Below are 17,842 nucleotides of genomic sequence, written 5' to 3' on the forward strand. Positions count from 1 at the left end.
AAAATAACTGCAGCATCGTGAATAAGAAAAAACCTAGACTATACAATAAAGAAATTACGGCATATTACATCCACTGGGCATCAAAGTTCGCCACTATGATAATAAAGCACAAGCAGACAGCAGATTACATACACTGGGCATCAAAGATCGTCACCAGTGCAAATAAACACGCCGACAAAATAATATACAAAACCGACAGCACTTCAATAGAGTTCAAGAAAGGTTAGCCCTGCTGGCGAGCTGCAGCGCAACCACCTGAGCAAGATGATGAGACTGCGCTTGTTCAACACTTATATCTTCCTCACTCTGAAAGATAAACAAGCAGACAGATGACAGGTTTTGCACATAAAAGTATCAGTGCTGACAATTCATCACATTTCTTACTGACGAATAAAGTGACACAGTTTAAAATTGCATTAACACAATATGGTATTGTTCAGGTCAAGACATGGCAGGAAATGACATTGTGAAGGAGTTGGCAGCTTCACGACACCACTGGATTACAGATCAAGAACTCATAAGTATCAATGGTTAGTGTGCTGTCAATTTATCCCATTTCAGATTGGCAAATAAAGAGATGGTTTAAATAATAGTAGAATGATATGACATTGTTCATAGTTAAGACATTGCAGAATATGACATTGTGTTGTAGTGGGTAGGTTCACCACACCACTGGATTACGGATGAAGAACAGAAGCATACATGCAGTGCAAAAGAAGATCACTTGCTCTGTATAGTTTAATTTACATGGTATGAAGAAGGAACTTGGTTGTACAACTGAAAACTTAAATTGAGAAGGACAAACTTTTGTTTATGAACTACATAATAAACTTTAAACATGCAATTTGATGCAAACACCAAAAATAAACAGTTGTTGCAGTCATGCCTAACCAAATATACACAACAAAGTTTGAAGGCTTGAGAAAGAGAAACTTACATTACTGGTGAAGACAGGCTCTATAAAGCCCTTTTCCATGCTGATGGGGGGGCAATTCAAGAAGTTTACCACAGAATCTTCTTCATAAGCATTGCCTTTATTCTACATTTTGTTAAGAGTAAATATAGATGTGATAATATACGAAAAAATGGAGAATATTTAAGATAAGATGAAGAGTGATGCCACATAACCAAGTAGCTATAAATGTATGTGCAGTGATACAGGCAAAAGGCACAGCCAAGAGCAATGCACAGCTAAACTTCTTCAGTACCAACCTTATGGTAAGAGTAAATATAGATCTGATGTGTAGAAAATGGAGGGCAAAGGAAAATAAGCTGCAGAGTGATGGTACATGAACAACTACGTGTCAATATAAGTACACTGATAAAGGACAGCACGTACTTACAAGAACAATGCAGAGCTAAAAAATCATTGGCATTGGATATATTCTACACTAATGTAACCATTCATACAGATCAGATAATTTGGAGCGAACAATTGATAAGCAAGCTATCATGCATACTGCTGTCACATAATGAACAAGGTATGTATGCAAGTACAGTGATACAGGACAACATGTACTAACAAGAGCAAAGCAGCGTGCGGCATATTTGCGATATCCTGTCGTTCTTTTCAAACCGGAATTCTTCTTCGAGCAGATTTCCTGCAAAAAAGATCCGTAAGGCACATGCGGAAAAGTAGAAGTTCAAATTGTCATTTGATTTCATAGACAGTACCTCATCCTGGGAACGAGACCAGTGCATAACAAGGTTTTTTCCATTCAATGTCTTCTAAATTTAGCACAGGAGACTTCACCGGAAATTCATTTATAGACTTGCCATCAAAGTGTGATTTCCTCAGGTAACACCGATACTGCTGCAATGCTTCCTTGTAAATCATTGATGTGTTCGATCAGCAGAAAACAGGAAAATAATAACCATGAATAATAGCACTTACACGTAAGTTGGACAGGAAGATGTGAAAATGGTGTTTCTCTTCACTATAATCTTCCCATGATGGGAATATATGCACGTAGTCCCTAACAACATTGAAAACATTGTCTTTTAAACTGGGAATAAATGGAATGGGGTTCCAATCTGCAGGAATTGGCCGTCTCTGCAGTTGGGATAGGTCTTTGGCCGGTGGACTTGCTGTACTTTTTGCTGGAGTGGGATTTTTCTGTGGTACAGCTGGTGCTCTGGCAAATGAAATCGGTATACCTTTTGCTGGAGTGCAGGTCCTGTGTGGTGGGGCTAGTGGTGTGGCCAGTGAAGTATGGGTGCAGTATGCTGGAGTCGGTCCTACGTTTAGTGTCACTGGTTGTACAGCCAATATAAGTGGGGCGCTGTCTGATTTCTCCGGCACCACCACGTTTTTCAAGGACTTTGCTGGTGCTCCTTCAGGTTCGGCAATCACCCTCTTCCTTTTTGATGTCTGATGCACAAGAACAGCATTTGAGTGGAAAAACATGGTATGATGATAGATGGAATATGTATTGATAATGGATGGGCATGGCATCTCGAGTTATATGATGAGTAAACTAAGCAGATGGCGGTGCAACAAAGCAGAAGAAATGCAAGACAACATATGCAAGATACGCGCAATCAATAAAACCTTGCCAAATTAGAACAGGCACCTTGATGGGTGAACAGGACAGGCCATCTGCCTTTGACTCCTCGAGGTTAGAATAGTCATTAAGATGACATTCTGAACAAGAATCAACAGGTGGGGAGCGTATGAGTTTCATTGCTTCCAGAATGGCACTCAATGCCTTGGTGCTAATTTTGTAAGTCATTGCAGTGTTCCACAATATTCTTCTGATGCGCGGATTCTGATATTCACTGTAATTGCGTATAATATCTGAGAACCATGAAAACATAAATAGTTGTGAGATTATCTTTGTAATGCAGATGATATTCTAATATAGGGGCGCCCCTGTAAACACTTGTGTGCTATCACTAGATTCTGATGAGAGAGCTCATGTGTGCTGTAATATGGTGCGTGCATTTGTATAATCTGGCACAAGTACACAAAAAAATAGGCTCCAGAAGTAAGGATAGGTGGCAGATGATAGGTTCATAATATACTATATAGAGAGTTTATTGCCAAACCATGATAACAAGAGCACACAACAACTAGGCAGATCATAGTGTACATAACAGGGGTACACCATAACCACGATATATAAATCGGGAAAGTGGAACTGGCTTGAAAATACGGTGTTGTATTGTCGCTAGTAATTGAAAGCCTGTCGATCACGTACAGGCCAGCTCTATCAGCTGTTGACTGCAGATGTCCCTGCGCCCCTTCCTTACAAGGAACATACTGTAGGTACTAAATACAGAATAAACAAAGAGGAACATGTTAAAGAACAGAAGAGGAAGCATATTCTTTGCATACAATGTTGGTTGCCCACTCATGATGAATCAGAGCGCCCAAACAAATGCAATTCCATGCTGTCTCTCTATATGTGGCAATTTTGAACAAGAGTCATTAGGATCATATTCTGAACAAGAATCAACAGGTGGGGAGCGTATGAGTTTCATTGCATCCAGCATGGCACTCAATGCCTTGGTGCCAATTTTGTAAGTCATTGCAGTGTTTAGCTTCAAGAGTGGACTGCTGCTAGTGCGACACAAAGCAACTACACAGATCATAGTGTAGATCTAACGGGGAAAACCGTAAGCATCAGAGTAAAATCAGCAAAGTGGAACTTGCTGGAATATATGTGCTAGTATTGCCGGTACGGCTAGAAAGGCTTCGGTTACCAGCTCTCTTCAAGTGAAGGTGCCGTACTGTTAATATCAGTGTTACTCTCAAAGGCAACACAGCTCCCCGCATTTCCTTGCTATTCTTATAGGATTCAAGTGGGCAGGTGACTACAAATCCTATTCCTATGTTTACAAGATCCTACGAATCAAAGAGGCTCAAAGTGTCCATCACAACCGACCGTATAGACCTCTACACTGCAAAAGTCCCTGCTCATCTTCACATACGGTACCACTATCATACTCCCTCCATTCCAAAATATAAGTCTTGGTAGAGATTTCCACTATGGATCACATACAGATGTATCCAGATACATTTTAGAGTGTAGATTCACTCATTTTGCTCCATATGTAGTCCATGGTGGAATCTATACAAAGACTTGTATTTAGGAACGGAGAGAGTACATATTGAAGAAGAACGGAAGAGGAACATGGTAAAGAAGAGCAAGCAGATTTTGGATAATAAAATGTTGGTTGCGCAGTGCCCACACATGATGAACCAGAGCGCATTAAGAATGCAACTCCCAGCTGTCTCTCGACCATTTCAGGCGGTTGGATGAAGATCCTACGTCTCCTAACCCATCTTCTTCCTCGTCTCTGATTCTTCCCATATAGAACACCACACGGGATGCCGGCCGGACCACCGGCCCCGGCCGCCTGTGTTCCTCCGCCACCCCCACCCCCCACCCCCGCCCCAACCCCCACCCGCGTCGAGTTTTCTTTGTTCGGCGAGGCCCCACAACCACCCGAGCCCCTTCGTTCGCACCGGCGAACTCCGGCGAGCTCTGAAAAATTGACTGACCCAATTTTGAAATTTAGTCTACTGTGATTTAACTAGTGTGGAATATAAAAGGGGAAAACCATAAGCATTGGGAGTATAGTGTTGAGCGTGCCATGGCGGATCTGAAGGTGCAAACCGGACAAAGGCAACTTCGCAACCAAGACAAGAAATCAGAGTAAAGCAGTGGCGATCTATTTTCTTGCTGCGATAAATAAGTTGAGCAGATACGAAAGAGTACCGCCTCTGGTGCGGCGCCATGTACGCATCTGCTGAGAATTTGACGGTGTTGCGGTAGCGATGGCTGTCGGTGGCGTGGAAGCAGATCTAGGAGGGTAGACGGTGGCGGCGGGGCGCGGTGGACGAGACGGTCGTAGGAGCGGCGCCGGCAAGGTGGACAATGGCGGGGATGAAGCGAGTGGACGGGATGCAAGGTTCACTACTGGAATCAGCTAATTTGCCATCTGCCAGCTCTTTGCTGTCTGCTAGCGGATGGCAAAGAAGGTCTTTGCCATCAGCTACCCAAAAGCAGACGGCAAAGAAATGGCAGACGGCAAAACAGGCCTTTGCCATCAGTCACTTCTTTGCCGTCAGCTGGCGGACGGCAAAGAATCTTTGCCATCAGCTGGCGGACGGCAAAGAATCTTTGCCGTCAGCTGGCGGACGGCAAAGAGAGAGGTGGCCCCCCACTAACGAGCCGTTTACGAAAAAAAAACGCCCCCTCTTTGCCGTCTGCTAGCAGACGGCAAAGAGACAAAATAGCGGACGGCAAACCAGATCCACACCCACCGCGCGTTATCTCTTCTCTCCCTCTCTCTCCCCCCGCCCGTTATCTCTTCTCTCCCTCTCTCCCCTCCCCGACGCCCACCAGATCCACACCCACCGCCGCCCCCGCCGCTCCTTGCTCCGCCGCCTCCTCTCCTCGCCGGCCGTCTTCGCGGCCTGCCTCCTCTTCGGCCTCGCCGGGTTCCTCGCCGCCGCGGTCTCCCTCTCCCGGGCGCCCGCCGAGGCCCCGCGGGGCCGCTGCCCGGACTCCTCGCACCCGCTCTCCGTCTCCGTCGCCTGGGACCGGCGCCCCGGGGATGCCGCGGGCGGCGCCACCGACCTCCCGGCGGGCCTCGCTACCGGATCGCGCGGCAGGCACAAGGTGGGGGAGCCGCGACCTCGAACAGGAGGCCGCCGCCTGGGGCGCATTGATTCGAGCTAGGGTTTCAGTCAATCGGTCGGGATCATGGAGTCGCCGCCGCCCAAGCGCAACGCCGGCCACGTCGGCGAGGACAGAATCAGCGCCCTCCCCGACCACCTCCTCCTCGACATCCTCGAGCGCCTCCACCTGCGCGAGGCGGTCCGCGCCGGCGCGCTCTCCACGCGGTGGCGGCACCTCCCCAGCCACCTCTCGCTCGTGCACCTCGACGCCGGTCACTTCCGCGGCGCCACATCGCTCCAGGTCATGGACACGTTCATGGGCGCGGCGCGGGCCTTGCTCACTCGGGTGCCTCCCGCCGAGGGAGTGTGCGAGAGTGGTGCCCTCAAGGTGCTCGTCCTGAGCTTCTACACGTCTTCCCCTCACCTGAGCTCCATAGGCTGCCTCATCGAGGACATTGTGAGCTTGGGCCAGACCCAATGCCTTGAGTTTTGTATATCCCCGCCGGGCACTGACCCGCTGGGCATCAGCATTGAGATTGGGCAGGAGTTCATGGCGTTCTCCCGTGCCTACCCAGTTGCCTTCTCGTGGCTCACGACGCTTACGCTCGAATATCATGCCTTTGGACATTCAGACATCACTGACCTCATTAGCACTTGCAGTAGGCTCAGGCACCTCAGCTTGAGATTCTGCAGACTGCTTGATCTGCACTCCACGCTCAAGATCGATGTGCCGTGCTCTGAGCTCCAGGAGCTTGAGTTCATCGACCTTTTGTGCACATGGATCGAGCTCGTCTCTGTCCCCAAGCTTAGACAAGTGGAGTGCAAATGTTGGCTCTTCAATAACCCTCCAGTGCGCTTTGGCTACGTTCCTGAGCTTCGCGGTTTAGTACTCGCTTCTAAAGCCAAGGCATGGCAAGAGCCATTCGCGCTCAGCGAATGCCTGTCAACGAGTGTTGGTGCCAGGAACCTGTCAACACTGACTCTGTGTTTTGGGTACCAAATGGTATACTTAATTTCTGCGCACCACTTAAATATAAATCTTCTGCATCGTCATACCATGTGTTCTTCTCTACCAGTTTCAGTTGTGCATGTATGTTCTTGCTGCAGAATTGGATTCAGCTAGAACCTCCGAAGCAGCTCATTGCTATATTCAGAAACCTGACCTCTGTGCGTCTTTTTGGTATCTTCAGTGAGTGTGATCTGACCTGGACACTGTTTATCCTTGAAGCTGCACCTGCCCTACATGATTTAGCAGTAAGTGTTACTTAACCTTCTTTCTAATTTAGTCCACATCTTAGCATGTACATGACTCATTCTACATTTTTATGATGATATTTTTTCGGATATTCAGCATTTAAAATGTACCAACAAGTTAATCTAATTTCCAACCACTCACCAACTTATCACAAATACTATAAGTAGTGCATACAAGCCGCATTGTAATTTTGCAGCGAGACAATGTCCATGCAAGGCAAAAAAATCCTACTATAATGTACGATCGTATTTGATGCTAGAGTTCTCCAAAAATCCGTCCTATGTTTTTTCGGAAAGGAGGAAATCCCTGGCCTCTAGATCGAGTGATGCGCATTGCCCTCTTGATGAAAATTCTTTACTACAAAGTATCTTTGTTAAAAGAAATAGTATGAGGAATACAGTTGTACTTACAATGGAACCCTGGAAACATATTTATGAACCTAGGATTTAATTCATGCAACTTCCTCGAAAATCTCTATCGAGGCCAAACTTACATTTAATTACAATTGTTGTCACCTTGTCCTTCATGGGTTGGTGGGCAAATTTAATTAACACTTGTTGTTTACTTTCTATATCATTGCTTGAAGTTATCTCGACCTTCATGTGCCAAGCCGCACAAGAACAGTGCCGAGAAGACCAACGTGGTGTGGGAGCCATCCAAGGATTTGAAGCACCTGAACTTGGAGGTGCTGCAGATCTTCGGGTGTGAGGATGAAGACAAGGTGACAAACTATATGAGGCTCGTCATGGAAAGAGCTGTGGGGTTGTTGAAAATCCAGTTGTATGGTGAAAGCCCATGCACATACTGTGATGCCACCAGCCTTGAAAGATCCCAGGCGGAAAAAGCTAGCAGGCATCGGATTAAGGAGCAACTCACACATGGATCATCCTCATCTGTGGAGATAATTATCTGTTGACGGATATGGTCAGGGAATGCTAGTGGTCTCGTAATGCTCGCAGGCTTGCCGCAGCTTGAGCAATGACTGTAAGAGGCGCAGCCAGTTGTAATTCTAGTTTCTAGTTATTGGTAACCTGAGAATACTTGCTCCGTGTGGACCTCGCAATTCTAATTTCTGGTAATTAGTAGCCTGGGAATACTTGATTCCACTGTGACTATATATTGGTAACATGTGTTGGATATATATGTGTTCATGAGTATTGGTAATATGTGTTGGATATGCTATATTGGTCATATATATATCTGTGTTTGATTTTCTGTGAAAACGAATTGATATAAGAAGAAACAGAATTAATGCCTATTTGGTCTCTTTGCCATCTGCCAACAGATGGCAAAGAGCCTGCAGCCTTTACCGTCAGCTGGCGGACGGCAAAGGCTGCCGTTAGCCACCTAACGGACACTAACACTACTCATTTTGCCATCCGCTTCTTTGCCGTCCGCGGCAGACGGCAAAGGCGCCTTTGCCGTCAGCCGCCGAAAGCAGACGGCAAAGTAGGTCTTTGCCGTAGCCTACTTTGCCGGAGCCTTTTGCCGTCCGCGGCTGACGGCAAAGGCCTTTGCCGTCCGCCGTTCATGCCTTTGACGTCCGCCGTGGCAGACGGCAAAGTAGCTGATTCCTGTAGTGGTTCCCGGTCCGAAGCTGTGGATGAGAGAGGTTGATCTCTTGTAATGGACGGCGGCGTCGGGGTATCAGCTCCGGCATGGTGGAGGAGGACGGCGGTGGATGGGGTGGCGGACGGCGGCGGACGGAGGAGGGTGGGGTGGAGAGGGTGTTTTTGCGCCCACGGAGTACGAATGGGGAAAAGGGAGGTAGAGAGGAAGGGGGGAACCATGTATTCAGGGCGCGCTTGTCTCAAATGCGAGGAAATTTACAAACTTAGCCCCCGTTTCAAATTTCTACTACATCACAACAACATTAGTCAGTTGGGGATAGGACGGTAATCTCGCATACACCGAATATTTGCCGACGAAAGTTTGTTTTTGGTGCCCACCGTGTATGAATATGAATCAGGGAGGGAGTCGATTTCGGCCGAGGACACACTGTGTTTTGGCGCCCACCGTGTATGAATCCGGGTGAGAGGCGGTTACGTCACGTTTGGGTGAAATTACAAACCTACCCCTATCGAAACCTATAGAAATCCAGCAGATAGGCTTTGCGTGGCAGGGATAGGCAGTAGTGATTTCCATCTCGCAGATTTTGGTTTCGTGCGGTTACTGCGACTTTCCCCACTTCGTTCAAATTTTGCAGAGTGCACGTTTACCGTGCCAACTCAATTCGAATCCCGTTTGTATTCTATTTTTTTGGGCGGGATCCATTTTCAATTGGAATTACATTCTATATACATCATTTTTTTATATATACTTTCAAAAGCACAACACTATTTATACATAAATATGGTTTACAAATGCATGATCTCAGATTCATAAGGTTGTATCCATCAATTTGGATTTTCAAATATTTGAAACCACTTTATGTTGGAATCCAATGTATGCATTCCTCGCTAACTGTCTCCAATTAATGTGTGTTTCATGCGGGTTTTTTTTACTTCTCAAACATGTATAATGTGTTTCACACACGCAACATATAGTGTAATCCCGTTTAGACATTAATTGCATATAAACCATGCATTGTTTGTAATTGAAGAATCTATGGATCACCAATATTGATAAACAATATAACATTACACGTGTGCCCAAATTGAAATGAATATGCATGTTTGATACACCAATTTGCGTTATGATATTATCGATGTCGTGATCTCCAGTTTAAATATTTGAATCCCCTTTAATCCAGATACGTCTCATATAGCTATCACTCATGCTTATATAGGACTATCTCTCTGGACCTATACGCGTTCATCGTCTCTCAGGTATCTCTCGTGCTACCTGTATGTCGACAATGATCTTTTATCTTCGTAACACACTAACGGTACTCTCTCCCTCGACCTTCATCACTCTATCTCTCTCTAAGTATATCTCGCTCCCTGCTATGTGTCTCTAACTATGATTCTCCATGTGGAATCTCTTTCTCTCACACAAACACAAAACTTTGTCTCCCGGGGTCTCATTTCTCTCTACTATTCCCATGTGTGCCACTCGCACACCCCTCATACAGAGATGTCTTTCGCTCCTTAGATATGAGAACCTACGACTCTTCCTCTTCAATGTCTCTTTCTCACACACAAACACAAACTCTGTCTCCCAGGGTCTCATATTTCTCCATTGTTCTCTTGTATGTCGCTCACACACACCCTCTCTCCCTAGAGATATCTTGCGTTCCCTCGTATGTCTCTCTAGCTATCACTCTCGTTGTGAAATATCTTTCTCTCTCGCAGACACAAAACTCCGTCACTCTGGATCTCATTTCTCTCTGATATCGGTTTGTATGTGACTCACATGCACCCTCTCTCTATCTCTCTCACACCCACACACATAACCCAGCCTTCGGATCCACTCGACTCCTATCTCTAACGCACACTAGCTAGCATCTTTATCTTTCTATTTATCTGTTTCTCCATCAACCTTCTTTCTCGCCCTCACTCTTGATTCCTATCACACAGACTACATATGTTTCTCTCTACATGCAGTCAAGTGCCCTCTCACACACATATATAACTTCACCCTTTGAACCACCCGACGGTCATCTCCAACACCCAAACTAGCGGATGTCCCTCTAGCTAGCATCTCCATCTCTGTATCTATCTGTAGTTTCTCCGTCAACATTTCTTTCTCGCACGGAGTCTTGCTTCCTATCACCCACACTATATATGTCTCTCCATACATATGCATTTATAGGTTGGTCTCTTTTGCACAATCGTTGTGCCTCACTCCCTCTGCTCGCCATAGATGCATGCTCCAGCCCACGCCACTATCTCTTAAAGACAAAAACACATGCTCAATTGTCAGGCCTTCTTCCCTGCATTCTCACATGCATGCATATTGTCATACCGATCCGTCTCTCCCATGTCGTTGATCTTATGACTTATGTCTTCTTTCTTTTATCTCGATCATGCGCGCGCGCACACACACACATCCCACGTATACATGTATACCTCTCACACATGCACGTTCAAGGTCTCTATGTCTCCATACGTAGTTAATTACCCTCAATCCTAACACCACATCGAATCATTCTCCTCTTTTGTGCACATAACTTCCGCCTGGATGGGTAAAACACACACTCACACTTAACAATCTCCTTCTAGCTACCCCCCCCGCCTCTCACTCTTCCCCTATATCCTCGAAACCAATAAGACCATCCCTTTGTTTAATTTCCGCCTACATGCACCATCGATATATAGTAGTCTTCCTCAGTGTCTCTCGAACAAACACGTTCTCTCGATGTCGACTCCTCTCACGCGCACACACCTTCTCTTCCCTCTCTACGGGCATTTTCTCTCTCGCACCCAATCGTTGGTGGCCTCTGCCATACACATCACCTCTCTATGATGAAGCCATGCACACTTAAATTACATCCGCCACAGAGGACCCCGCGACACACACACGCGCGCGCACACACACACACACGCACACACACACGCACTCCCCCCACACACACTAAGGCTCCATCTCTCTCTCTCACACACACACAAACACACACACACACACACACACACACACACGCACGCACCCCCCCACACACACACTAAGACTCCATCTCTCTCTCTCTCTCACACACACACAAACTAAGACTCCATCTCTCTCTCTCCTCTCTCTCTCTCTCACACACACACACACCCCACACACACTAAGACTCCATCTCACACACACATGCTCTAGGCGGAGCATTTGTTCCTACCACCCTTCATCCAACCTTACCCGTATGACAAACAATCACCTTTATTTACTTGCATAACATGGACAAATTCCACTTTACTTTAGTAGTCAGCAAACTTATCATTTGTACCCATATAAAAAAATGAGTTGGCGGTGATGGTGTGCCTGCCATCTTGTAATACGGAGCGTATGATCTATATCTGAGGATAGAAAGCAAACTATGATAATTTTACAAAACATACCCGCACCTCTCTCCACATCATTATCTCCCGCAACCTCATTGCTCAGCAATTAAAAAAGGAATAAGTCTCTGGAACAATCTAGCATGCATGGTGGCCGCTGCCGCCTGCCGGCGCCGTCCATCCCCATGCCTCTGCCCATTCCGACCACCAGTCACCACCACGCTCCACTCCTCCTCGCCTTATCTCTCATCTTTCATTTTTTCGATGACATTCTTGAGATACCAGTTTTTCGATAAAATTCTCGAGATATCATTAGTTTTTACACATGGGATTACTCCTGCATGGGTCAATCACAACAGGTGTTCTGTAAAAAAATGCATATTGATGTTCCGTGCAATGCACGAGAATCTTGCTTGTAATTACATAACGCAAATCACGAGCAGGAAGTGACATTTTTTTGACACAACCACGTTAACATGGCCACGTAAATCACTAGCTAAAGTACATACCATTATACTTATATCCCGATGCAAAAGGTTGAGTACATGTCCGAAGAGTAGAGTCGCACACACGCACTCTATCTCTCAGAATCTCTCTCACACACACACCAGTTACGTGACAACCACTTAAGCAGACACGTATGTTACAATTTGTGCACCCGCGGGTACACGTGATGCTGCGCATTTATTTAAGCCGGAAGGTGAACCCAAACAGTAGTTGCATTCATTCCCCTCCCGCCGCCTCTTCTCTGGTCGCCGTCGCCCAGTAGCCATGGGACGGCCGAAGGTAACAACATACGCCATACTCCCGCCGGAGCGGCGCTTTAATATGGAAATTTTAGTGGTCATGCATGCATCTTTTTGTGCTAGCACTCCTATATAAGGGTTGACCGGTCGCTTCCCGCGGACGTGCGCGGGCGGTGGAAGAGGAAGGAGAATGTAAGAGGGCTGTGGAGTAACGGCTTTTACCACAATTTCTTAGGAAACTGAGTGCAATAATTGAGTAGTTTTGCAAACTACCAGTACTACACCTGAAACGGTTCAAAACCTATACTCCCTTGCCAGCGCGCGCTTCCCGCGTGAAACGGTCAGGGTCGCCCTGGAGCGTCAGTGCCGCATTAATGCCCGACCAGAGCGGAGGCGATCTCTCACTGGCGCCGGCTTTGAAGTGGCGCGGCGGCCGAGAGAGCGCCGCTTCCCGGTGCACGCGACTGCTCCGCGTTGAGACTGGCCATAGGCCCTGTTTGGATCCATGGGTTAGAGTTAGTTTGAGCTAGTTGGGGCTCAACTAGCCCTAAAGTATCCAAGCATGAGGGTTTAAATTGGAGCAAGTTGCACCGAACCCACCAAAATAAACTATCCCACCCAAGAGGTGCTAACTGGAGATAGTTCTCATTGGGACCACTGAAAAATCACTTTTCTCTCTCCATGAAGTGCATTTATTGTCAATCTAACCCTGTCACCCAAACACCTCTTTGGCTACAGTTAGTTCAGGGTTAGTCATGAGTTAGTCTAACCTCTAGCTAAGTTAGCGTATCAAACAGGAGCAGTATAGGACATGCAAGTTGCTCAAAGCATACAGGCAAATTCGTACGTGAAAGGATTTTTTTCTTTTTCAAAACGGAACGTGAAAGGAATTTTTTTTAGAATGCTCTTGGCATGTCGCTAACATGTGATAGTTAACCGACCTCAATAGACGGCAGAAACGCCAGCCCGCCGCACTTTGATAGAGACGAGGAGGGAGAAGCGATACAGGCTGCTGGATTACTAGAGATAGGTGTCACACGGAAGCCAAGAAATATGGTGATAGCGTGGGTTAGCCATGTACTAGTATGATGTAACTACACTGGGCTGTCGTGTTTCGTACTCTTCCAGTCCACTGTGGAGATGATTGGTTAATTTTATATCGTTGAATAATATTAAATATTATGAGTGCAGACGCTCCACCACGAGGTTCCTTGCTCCTTCTCGGCCGTCCGGAATCTATGTTCTTCCACTCTATTTTTTTACGTGAGCTTTGTTCATCCTTTTGCCAACACGCGAGGCATCTAGCATCAAGGTGCACGTGTTATGCAAGGATCGTTCCATCTATATGAAGAACACGTGGGACTGGAGTGGACGTACGAACCTGAGTAATGTAGCGCAGTAAGTGAAATAGAAAGGCACAAATGGTATGAACATGCGTGACATATAGGGTGTTTGGTTGCGTTCTCGTCTCAGCATAGTTCCTATTTCCATACTTCTGTCGCTCCATCCCCGTATGGGTGGAGAACCCGTCGCTGTCTCGGCTGTGATACCGGAGGCTCTAGGGAAGTCGGAGGAGAGAGCGAAAATTTGAACGAAGGCTCTATATCTATCTATGCTTCATTCTTCTGAAGGTGGGAAAAAAGATCAAACTGATTATTGATAAAAATTAGGGTTTGAAACTTAGGTAATTAATTTCTTCTGCTTAACCCAAGAACAAATTGGATCGATTTTTGATAAATCGAATTCAGTTAAGATAGGGGAAATTCCCTCTTCATGCATGCTCAACTCAACACCCCTCTTCATGCATGCTCTCTTCATGCATGCTTCTAGTGTATTTGTGCTAAACTAGTGTGGACTCATGCACCCTCCATACACTCTACCAAACACCCAAAAGTAGGTCGAGAAGGGAACTCTTGGGCGGCATTTGTCTCTTACTACGTACTACCACTAAATGTTGTACGTGCAATGCACGGTGATGTTATGGAGTACGTGCCTAAGTACTCTACTACTACTATATTAGTTGGAGGCACATATTAACTTTTATATTTGTTTACGTGTATGCCCCGAGACCTTCCAACTAGACGTGTCTTTCTCTCCAGGTCGCACTTTGTATCGTTCATACCACTAAGTACTACTACGTGTGGTCTCCGACCCAGAAGTGGAAGAACTGGAGACGCTCTACCACGCTGTTTTTTTACGCTGGGCTCTACCACGCTGTTCACGTCCCACTCCTTTCACTGACGTGTGGGACATCCAGCACGTGCCGTGTTTGGCACCCTTCGTCGTAAGAGTTGAAACGCTAGCATTCATCAGAAATAAAAAATAATTATAAATCGGCAGTGATACTTTTTTTTGCGAACCAATTAGCAATGATACTATACCACGCGGTTTCCTTGCTCCTCGATATCGGAAAGAATACTTCCGTTCGCCAACATGTGGGACGTTGACCATCCTGGTCCACTTGCCATGCACACAGAACTCCAAGGGAGAGTCACCCAGGTTGTCGCGCCGCAGTAACAATGACTAATGAGCCGTCAAATCACAGGCCCACTTCCCACTTTGAAGTTGCTCGGACGAAGGAACCATCATGACTTCGTTGAATTCCGCTTCTTGAAGAAAACTACTGTACCAGCAGTACTGCTAGCTACAGTAGTTACTCCAACAGAGGCCTCCTTTCGTTCATAGGATAGGAATATGAAAATCATAGGAAGTGAGATGACATGCATCTCAATTCCTATAGAGAAAGTGATGCGATTTGATGCTTAGGATAGGAATTTTTCCATTTAGTCTTGGCTAATGTACTAGTAATTTTCTCTAAAAACTACAATAGTAACTAGTAGTATTGGTACCTGCTCGTACTCAGACACAGACACACACACTAACTACTAGTACTACTACTTCTCACATGCTGGCCAGACGCCGTCGTTCTCCTTCCCGGCTTTGTCGGCGACACCCCACCGTGCTTGGATCTCCGCCGACCTCTCTGCAGCAGCGCGTGCGTCCTTTTCTTTCTTGCGGTGGTGGGCCTCTCTTTTCTTTAGTGCTTTCTGACTTTTCCGCTCCCTCTGTGCGGCTTTGGCCGCCTCTTGCACTACCGCCCATTCGGCCTTGGCATCTTCAAATTCCTCCCACATAGTTGTGAGGTCGCGGGCGGCGATGAACTCGGCACGGCGGGATGCCATCGCTTCCCTACCATTTTGTGTGCGGTCGTGGGCGGCGAGAAACTCGGCGCGGCGGGATGCCATTGCTGCCTTACCGGTTAGTGTGTGGCGTGGTGGCATGAACGACGCTTGGTGAGAGCTCTGGGGTGGAGTGGCCGGACAACCGTATAGTGCATTGGTTTGTCAAGAGCTCAAGGACAGAAGACGAAGCAAATTTGGATTCCCCTTCAATCCTAGTCATTTATTACCAAGTAAAATGCATTGGCGGTCATCGAACTTGTCTTGATAGCTCACTTTGATCATTGTATACGAGATATGGTGATTATACGGTCACTGGCTCAGCGTATAGCTCCGTATTTGTCTGGTTGACCAGTCAAACAGTCCGCATGCGCCTCATCAGCTCGTGTTCTTTATCTATCTACGCGGGCCTACCTGTCAATGGAGAAAGAAATACTGTAAAAACCAAAATTATGCGTATGTGGGGAATCAAACCACGGACTCGTCGCTGCAACGCACCCTCGTCAGCCAAATGAAAATGAAATACTTCGCGTCAGACACTCACGCTCACGCTGTCAAAGCATGCTAATGCATGCACGTCGCCCTCTAAATCAAAGTCCTGCTCATGGCGCAACGCAAACGGCGAGCCCATCACCTGCGCGCCCCGGCGGTGCCTGACATTACTGTTTAGACGTTTGATGGAGGCCTACGCGAACGCCGAGCATGTATTCACCTGGCTCAACACCAACGGTCATACTCGGACCGCCTTGCTCATGTATATCGTCCATCACAACGACAATCTATAAAACAGCCTAAGCTAGAGAGGGTACTATGGTAGTATGGTACGGAGTATGTACTATCGTGAGCGACCGATCTTAGTGCCACTGCACACCGAAACCCCTTCCATCGCTAGCGCGCGCTTCCCGCCTGAAACGGTCACCGTCTCTCCAGAATGTCAATGCCGCATTCACCGGACTTAACTGCAGGTGCAATTGGTGTGTCACTGACATGCGGGCCAGATGCCCGTTGGGCCCACATGTCAGTAACCCAAACGCATCTGCAGTTAAGTCACTGAAGCAGCGTCCGCATTCACGCCCGACGAACCTACTCCGGCGCCAGTTGTCCATCCGTCTGCCGCGGCTCATTGCCATTCGCCCGCTATATTAACTTGAGCCCCAGCTCCCAGCCATAGCCAAAGACCCACACTTATTCTCCTCCGGTCCCTTCCTTCTGTCGGCACCACTTCAACCATGGCCTCCTGGTGCTCCGAAGCTCTCTTGGACGTACTGTCGCAGGAGCAGACGAGGGACATCAGCGGCTCCGCTCCGAGCGCGCTCCAAAGCTCTCTTCGACGTACTGTCGCAGGAGCAAACGAAGGAGATCGCCGGCACCCCCCCGGCCGCCCTCCGCCGCCACGACCACGAAGCCGGCGCGCGTGCGCGGGCGCAGCCGGCAGCGAGGAAGAGTAGTACACGGTAGGTCGCCGCCGCTCTGGAGGAGGAGGTTATCGAGGCGGATGAGGAGGAGGCAAAGGCAATGGCCGGCTTTCTCGGGTTCATGGCCGGACATGGTGGTCGGGCGCCGGCGATCGTTTAGATTAGGTTTACAGTAGGTTTTAGTACGGTTTGTGCGAAATATGTAATGAATTTCGTCCAGTTTGTAGGAAAAGTTTTCGAAATGTAATGAATTTCATCCGGTTAATTTGAAATTTGCTTTGTTTGCACGAATTTCGTCCGGTTAGTTCATATAGTTGTCGAAAGGTATGCGGGCAGCATCGGATGGCATCCATCAGTGTCCTCGGACAGATGCCGGTGTAAATTTGTGGGCCAGCGCTGGAGATGCCCTAACTATCATGCTATAATCGCTAACAATCCTCCATTATTTGGCAGGGAACAGTTATCCCTCGATCAAAATCAGATCCGCGGTGTTTCGCACTCCTCCCGCGTAAGAGTGTAAACTCTTGCTTACATAAAAATGGAGCAAGTGGACGGCACTGTAGCACGTCATATCACTCGAACTAGCCCGCCTAACGAGCGGGAAAGCACCGCCCTCGTCATTTTGTTCTGGATTTCTATCGATCGATCGCGCGAAAATGTTACGCTTCGCAAGTTCTAAAGGAAAAGGCGGCACACTTACGA

The 17,842-nt window shown here is 47.2% G+C and overlaps 1 pseudogene; it reads left to right on the top strand.

The window, feature by feature from the left end:
* Nucleotides 1-5,714: 5,714 nt before the first annotated feature.
* LOC123049004 (putative F-box/LRR-repeat protein At1g56400) lies at nucleotides 5,715-6,822 on the top strand (annotated as a pseudogene).
* The last annotated feature ends 11,020 nt before the right edge of the window (nucleotides 6,823-17,842 follow it).

Source organism: Triticum aestivum, chromosome 2D, assembly GCF_018294505.1.
Source record: "Triticum aestivum cultivar Chinese Spring chromosome 2D, IWGSC CS RefSeq v2.1, whole genome shotgun sequence".
Classification (NCBI taxonomy): domain Eukaryota; kingdom Viridiplantae; phylum Streptophyta; class Magnoliopsida; order Poales; family Poaceae; genus Triticum; species Triticum aestivum.